This window comes from Neoarius graeffei, chromosome 24 (assembly GCF_027579695.1).
Source record: "Neoarius graeffei isolate fNeoGra1 chromosome 24, fNeoGra1.pri, whole genome shotgun sequence".
Classification (NCBI taxonomy): domain Eukaryota; kingdom Metazoa; phylum Chordata; class Actinopteri; order Siluriformes; family Ariidae; genus Neoarius; species Neoarius graeffei.
Window position 1 is genome coordinate 8766599 of NC_083592.1, and position 7950 is coordinate 8774548.

Genomic DNA, 7950 nt, shown 5'->3' on the forward strand with positions numbered 1-7950 from the left:
AAATGAGGCCTAAGCCATGTCTCTTGTACACATATAACACTAGGTTTAACATCTAAATTTTCAATAAACTTTTTAAATTCCTGCCCATTAGAGCAGAGACTTCTAGCATTCCACTGCAAAATAATAAAAACCATTAGGAACCCCCACATGAAACTGGCTGTGATGTTAGTTGCACACCTTGGAGAGTATTTAGAGTTCTATTAATTTCCTCAAATGAAACTTCCATCCCCACACAAAAATGCCTCCGTGCAGCTTTGACAATGATTTTTATCTTCTCACTTTTTTTTAATCTGTTAATGCTGAGCAATTTATGCCTTCGGCAAGGAATGCCAAGAATTTCACACTATCCACTGCTATAGATTCCTTATTTATCTGCCTAGGTATTTCATTACTATGCTGAGAAAAAACACTTTGGCCCGGTCTCTGCTGTCTTTGGCCAGTTTCTAGTTTTCTTTTCCCGTCAACCTTCTTAATGGCCTCTGCATAAGTAAGTTTCTCCTCAACTTTAATTCTTTGCACTTCAGCCGCTCTTTTGTGTACTTGACAACCTTTGTATGCTGCGCTATGTGAGCCCCCGCAATTGCAACATTTGACACTAGCGCCCTCCTGACATTGGCCATACTCATGATCTTCTCCTCCGCACTTGCCGAACCGCTTTCTCCCTCTACAAATGGCTGCTACGTGCCCAAATTTTTGGCAGTTAAAACACCGTAACGGTGGCGGTATGTATGGACGAACTTGGAAGCTCATATATCCTACACTATTAAAACAAAAGGTTCCAAATGGAACCTTTAAGGGTTCTATAGCTTGGTACATATATGGCACCCTCAAAAGGGTCTATATAGAACCATTTAAGAGGGTTCAATAAAAAGAACCCTAAATGGTTCTTTGTTATTTAAAAAAAGGGTGCTAAAAAGGCACCTTTAAAAGGCTGCTTATTATGATAATGATTGTGATGATGATTATTCATATTATTGTTATTGTATTGTAACTACATTTAATATTTTATCACATTATAAATGTAAAATGTATAACACTGCAGCTATTATTTTACATAAAATATCCAATTAGAAGGCAAATCTTTAAGCTGTAAAATCATATTAAAGAAAGGAACAGAGAGGTGGTTTTTAAGACCAACTGTATTGTTAAAAAAAGTGAAATACACTCCAAAGTTCAAACATTTTAAAGTTAAAATAGAGAAAGGAACAAATACAAACTCACTACTAAACTAAAGAATAAAACAGCGCTCATACACATACATATTCAAATACACACCTCCGAAACATTCAAGGTTTTAATTTATTAGGTATTATTGTTAAGGTCTTCATGTTTATCAGGGTCTCTGCACATTTCTGACCAGCAAAAATAATACTTTTTAAGACCATTTTAAGACCACTGAGTATAAAAAATAAGACCACTACCGCGGAACAAATACGTACAGTAAAAAAAAAAAAAAAAAAAAAAAAAAAAAAAGCACACTCTAGGTTAAGTTCAAAGCATTTTTTTTTAATAAATAAGTGCATCTTCTGCAGAACCCACAGTATTTCTGCCTTCAGCGTAGCGGTTGGGGCGAATGCCGCGAAAGCGCTTGTGCTGGGACCCGGAGACGCTAAAGCTGGCGTTGCACTTTTTGTGACCGTAGAGGCGAACATTGGCATGGGGACTGTTGTTGCCCGACTAGCAGCATAGCGCATATGCTTTTCCCCTTTCGAGTGAGCGTCAAGGGCTTTACAGCCCATTGTTGTTAACTTGATGTCTTTCCGACATACCTTACATCTCGCTTCATATTCTGAAGTTGCTGTTGTTAGCCAACTTTTGTATTTTGGCTCCTCAAGCCACTTGTTACTAAACTTACACTTCCCCATCTCCGTTCATGTTCAAGTTCAACCACTTCTTCCTCGTCTGCTCTACTCTCAATGGTTCTACTACATGGATAAAAGAACACACTGCCCCCAGTGGCATGGTTCCTGCGCTATTAGAACTAGTGCTAGACACACAACGGCTCTTGTGCTACTTGTTCAGCATCTTGATAACAAACGACGCTGGTTGAATAAATAACGTTAGCGCGGAAAAAAAATCCAGACATATGTTTTTTTTTTTTCATTTACCGTAGGCTACCCGGATGAAATTTAATACCTCCCATGTGAAATTTAATACCATAGCTCAAAAAATAGCGAAATATAATGCTTTTTAAGACCTTAAAAAACACATATTAAAAATAAGACTTCTTAAGACTTTTTAAGGATCTGCGGAGACCCTGGATTGTGAAGACGTAAAATCATGCAAATTAAAAATAATCATGAACAAATTTGGTTATACAGTTTGAGGACAGGAATAGAAACTGGGGTATTTTGAATTTAAAAAAAATAATGTTCCACAAAACTCAAGGTGTGTCGGATTTGCTTTGGGTACTCCACACCAAAAATAAAATAAATTTCCAAAAGACATTGGAATGCATGAGGGATGTCCATCTCCCCACTTGTGACAGTGACTCCATCCATCTTGATCGAGACGTTGTTGGAGCATAGGAGGGGATTCACAGCATTGTCGATGACCATGACTGGAAACAGGCTGCATGGCTCCTGTATGAATGAAAACAAAAAGTGTATGTAATGTCCTGATAGAATTTTGGATGTCGTGACAAAAGCAAGAGGGGCAAATTAATTACAGAAAGACTACATACCTCATCCAAGCAGTAGAAAAACTTTGATCTTTCTTTGAAGAGCTCTGGCAGGATGAGGATGGCAGCACTCTTCAGATGATCTAAAATGTCAAAAGAAACCTTGTTTTCATAAAACCATAGTTTTATAGAGGTAATTGAAGGTGTGAGTGGGGAAGAAGAGAAAAAAAAAAAAAACAGCTGGTGCCATACCATCTGTGGTGGCCTCTGTCAGCCAGGTGGTCAGTTGTTCCTTGTGGTTCCCCTGCTGAGCCGCCCTGATGATGTTTGGCGTGATTGTCGTGAGGGCATTCTGGAGATTTAGCTCCATGTCCTGACCGAACCGCAGCCTCATTTCATAATGCAACTAGAGAACAAAGCAACAAACACACACACACACACACACACACACACACACACACACACGCATTTTGAGAGAGAGTGAGGTTGTTTAAGGTTGTCAGTTTGACCAGACTGTCTTTTACAGTATTTAAAATTCGCTTCTCACCAGTTCGGGAATCTGAAAAAAGGGGAACATCTGCATGACTTCGCCTGTTGGCTGGGCCATGACTTCAACCCTTTTATAAAGAGTGCGCTTCATCCTATCCATGATTTGTGTTAGATCTGGCTGTCGCCGGCGTAGCTCATTATTAATCGTATTTAGATGTTCCTGAAAACTCAGGTCATCCTCCCCAACACTCTCAAGTTCCACTACAATCTAAAAAACATCCACAAGTGAGTAATGTGCAATATACAGGACTCATGCAATGTACAGGAATCATGTGAGCAATGAGCAGTGTTTAAATCACTCATATTTTGTGCACCTCTTGTGTTGGATCCAAGCTCCCCCAACATGCCTGGATTGCTTCTGTCCTGCGTCTCTTTGCCCTCTGAAATTAGTGATTAGATAATGGTCAAATTTCTGAACTGCACTGGTAAACAATGACCACACTGACTAGCAAGCTGAAAAGCAGACCCTGATGTTAGTACCTGATATGCAGGTGAGTCCTCCAGAGACTCATGGTCTACACTTCGCTGTTTTTGTCCCAAACTTCCTCTTCATCTCCATAACTTTTGGGAAGTTCACCAAGGGAGACCTTTCCTTTTTAAACTTGTTCCTTAAGCACTCCAGCAAGGTATCCTGTACATGTTGACATAGTTAAGTAACTGAACTAGATATGCTGTGTTTGACATAAAGAAAGTTTTAAAAAAGGGTAAGAAAGAACTTACATATCCAGTGCTGCTGTGGTCTCTCAAAAAGGGAAATCTGGTGATCAGACATCCGAGAACGTCGGTGTATTTTTTATGGTTAGGGTACCTGAAAATTCACAGAATAAAAGTGTTCTTAAATTAAACCCATTCTGACTATTCCAACATTCCTACTAAAACCAAATAATGAGAACGTGAGTATAGATCAAGGCTAACAATACCATGTGTACATTGTTATGTGGTCAAATAGAACTTGTATTAACAATGCTCTCAAGTGTGATTTATCCTTTTTTTTTGAAAGATGGATCTTTTCTGTGTAGAGCTTCCTGTAGCTCTGGTGGCATAACAGGCAGGGTATACAGTGCTGGCCATGACACATGAGCTTGTTGACTACAAACATAAATAGAGACAGATACCATTAGTCTTTTTCCTTTTGTCATAAAACATTTTCTCAGAAGGGCGGAGGCATTTAAGTAAGATAACACTGAAGTGCTGTAGACTTACTGAGTATTTGACTCTACAGGTAGTGTGTCACATGTTGGATTGGATTTTCTATAGACAGGAAAGACAACAATTTGGTGTAACACAGCATTCATGGCAAGAAATTATCCATTTAATGCTGACAAGTAATGTAATTCGGTAATTACTGTGCTGATGATGTGCTGCGCAACTTCTCCAACTCTTTCAAAAACAAGACCTGGTGTTTCATGATGGGAAACAGTTTTTCTACCATCCGCTCTGTTAGTCCCAGTAGTGTTTCCCCATCAATCTGTTGTTCTGTTGATATAAGAATTACAAACAATGCATTTCCAATAAGGGGATAGTCATACAGTAGGCCTACCTATATAATTTTTAACAAATCGATTTTTAAATTGTAAATCCACTTTTAGGCAGGATTTTACCTCTGCACGCAATGATGAAGTGGAAGGAACATGTCATCATCAATGATATAGCTATCCAGAGAATGATAATCTTTTTCATCCCCTGGATGAACAACAACCCATTCCTTTTGTTCCTCCAAAGAGAAGGCATGGTAGTGACAACTGAAATTCTTGGGGGTACGTAATTTTCCAAAGATAAGCCAAAGACTTCTGAACTGAATAAGCTTCGCTATTCTCATGAAGATGGGAATGTCCTCCTCTACCACATCAATTACAATGTTGTCACCTTCTTTGTACGTACAGTTGTTGGTCAGTAGAGTGCTAACAACTCCTACTCTCTCATGTGCTGGTATGTCTTCAACACCACTCTTTAATGCAATACCTTCCTGAATGTCCAATGGAAGAGAAGCGAATGGGACTTGACGTTCACCTTCAGTGTATGAGCTCTGGTGGAGAATGTCCAAGGATGTCAATTCCCAACACTGGCGCAGCTGGTGTCTTTTAGCTAGGGTGTGACAAAGATTTTTGAAGTTGCTGGTGTTGTGGGATAACCTCTTAAAATACTGATGTTTACCCTCAAAGCCCATGCACCACAGCTGTTTCAGTGGACCAAATTCCAACATCAGACGAGGATAGTGAATAAGATAGTGCAATTTAGGGGTGAAGGTCTCTGGGAAAACAGTCTTGAAAGGGGAGAGAAATTCACCAATTTGAAGAGTGAGGAAAGGAATAGTGCTTTTCCTGACGCAGGGAGCGAGGATTATGTCACCTATTTCTCTGCACTTGAGATAAATATCCCAGTGTGTGTCACCTTCTGGAATATAATGGCCAATAAGGAGTGGTAGAATCCGGAATAAACACAGGTTTTGTGCTGCTGATCCAGTTAACTTCTGTTTCAGTACACTCTGCGGTAGTGTCTGTGGAATGTTACCTCTATCATTTTTCCCAATCTTGAATGCTTCCAGCTCTGAGTTAATGTCATTCAGTGTCACAATTTTCAACTGATGAAGTGCAGTGATGACTTTACAAACAACAATTGGTATGACACCCTCTAAAAAATCATGCATTAAATCTGGTGGAAATTGTCGTGTGACATCAAAGTAGTTCAGCTCAGCGAACGGACACTCCTTCACTACACCATAGGTCTGTTTTGTTAACTGATTGTTTTCTTCAAGGGCAGTTAGGTGGTACTTGTGGACATCTGAAGACCTAATTTGAACTCCTTCATTAACATGGGTCTTCAAGTCGCTATATGTGGTCATGCAAAATCTGCACACACGGCCACTGTTAAAACAGCATGTGAATCCTGCTAAGTAGTGGGCAGACAAATTGTCAGCAGAAATAGTTGCTAGAGCCCCCTTCAAAACATGGTGTCTGTCATCCACACAAATGTCAATTCCCTTTGTAAATAACTCCTTCAGATCAAGTAGGAGAGGACGTAAAATGTCCTTATGAGGATACTTCTGAAAGAGCTGATGTCGAATCAAAAGACACAGATGTATGTGCCGTAATTGGGACTTGTATTTTTGTTCAAGATTTCCAATAGTAAAGTAAAAGGCCGTTACTTTATGTATTGCTTTTTTAGCACCTAATGGATTAACAACTTCAAATTCATCGGTGTATAGGTGAATACGCAGAATACTTGGATCACCACAAAATGGTGGAGTTTGGAAAAAACTACCGTCCGTGAAATCTTCCAAAAAATCATTTGAAACCTTCTCACATCCTCTTTGAAAAGAATAAAAAAATGTCCTCTTTCTCCAAAAAAACCTTTAAAACATCATTCAGTGGCACATATTGGAAACTGTCTTCCTTTCCCCTGCTATTAACATCAAGGACATAGCGAATTGGCTCCACAAAATCCAGATTCTCCCTACTAAACTGTATTAATCTGTACTCAGATTTAACATACTCAAATGCACGGTCAAAAACAGTTTCATTTGACAGTAGATTGTCCAATTCCTCATGGTCTTTTAATCTGAAACCCGACTGATCCAAGTGGAACTTAATGAGATCATTGTAATGTTGCTGAAAAAATTGCAGTACAAATTGAAGATTTTCAACAATTGTGTCTTGAGTAATTTTGGGGAGGAGGTGCTTCTCTTGAAGATTTAATATAAAAAGTGCCACATGCTTCTGAAGACCTGAGAGCAAGGTATTTAAATCCACCTGCTCGCTGTCATTTTCAATAGTAGATTGGTCTTCTACATTTTGGTCTACATCAGAGTCCGATTCAGGTTCCGAATTGATTTCTTCATGAGGCACAGTTTTTGTTTGCACATAGTTCCTGTGGTGTCTGTATAAGTGTATCCTCAAGGCTCCAACACTTTTGTACGTTTTTCTGCATGCCTCAACAACACATTGTGCTTGGAAATCAGGTTGGTGTTGGTGCGTGAGCTGCAAGTGGCTGAGATATTTTGGGATAGTGAACTTCACAACACTACAAAATCCACATCGAAAAAAACGCTCCATTATCATAAAAAATTGGGTGTGTTACCAAAGAAGATCTGTTTAGCCTCGGTTAAAGAATTCTGCTTCAGCCACAGACAGACCTCATGGGTGGACCACGCATCAACCATGTTTCCTAGAAAGAATACACACACACACCACAAAATTGTGAAAGTGCTCAAAATTCTGAATGTACTTCACAGCACTACAGGGTGTCAAAAAAGTACTCACTTTAAATCATTGCAATGTAGGTGTTAAATAAATAAATAAATAAATAAATAATAATTTCAAGGTGCAGTATTTATAGACAGGGGCGGCACGGTGGTGTAGTGGTTAGCGCTGTCGCCTCACAGCAAGAAGGTCCTGGGTTCGAGCCCCGGGGCCGGCGAGGGCCTTTCTGTGTGGAGTTTGCATGTTCTCCCCGTGTCCGCGTGGGTTTCCTCCGGGTGCTCCGGTTTCCCCCACAGTCCAAAGGCATGCAGGTTAGGTTAACTGGTGACTCTAAATTGAGCGTAGGTGTGAATGTGAGTGTGAATGGTTGTCTGTGTCTATGTGTCAGCCCTGTGATGACCTGGCGACTTGTCCAGGGTGTACCCCGCCTTTCGCCCGTAGTCAGCTGAGATAGGCTCCAGCTTGCCTGCGACCCTGTAGAAGGATAAAGCGGCTAGAGATAATGAGAATGAGATGAGTATTTATAGACAGCATTTTGTTGTTTTGTCACCACCTGTTTTCGAACTGACATCCTGACATTGC

At 39.9% G+C, this 7950-nt stretch overlaps 1 long non-coding RNA gene across 2 annotated transcripts; it reads right to left on the reverse strand.

The window, feature by feature from the left end:
* Positions 1 to 4095: 4095 nt before the first annotated feature.
* LOC132872636 (uncharacterized) lies at positions 4096 to 7267 on the reverse strand. 2 transcript variants are annotated; one of them, XR_009651464.1, is made up of 4 exons: positions 7247 to 7267; positions 4516 to 4645; positions 4373 to 4420; positions 4096 to 4258 (listed from the first exon to the last, which is right to left on the reverse strand). It is a non-coding gene; the product is annotated as an uncharacterized LOC132872636 (long non-coding RNA). The 2 variants fall into 2 exon arrangements; XR_009651463.1 differs by lacking the exon at positions 7247 to 7267 and having other exon boundaries at positions 4516 to 4777.
* Positions 7268 to 7950: the final 683 nt, after the last annotated feature.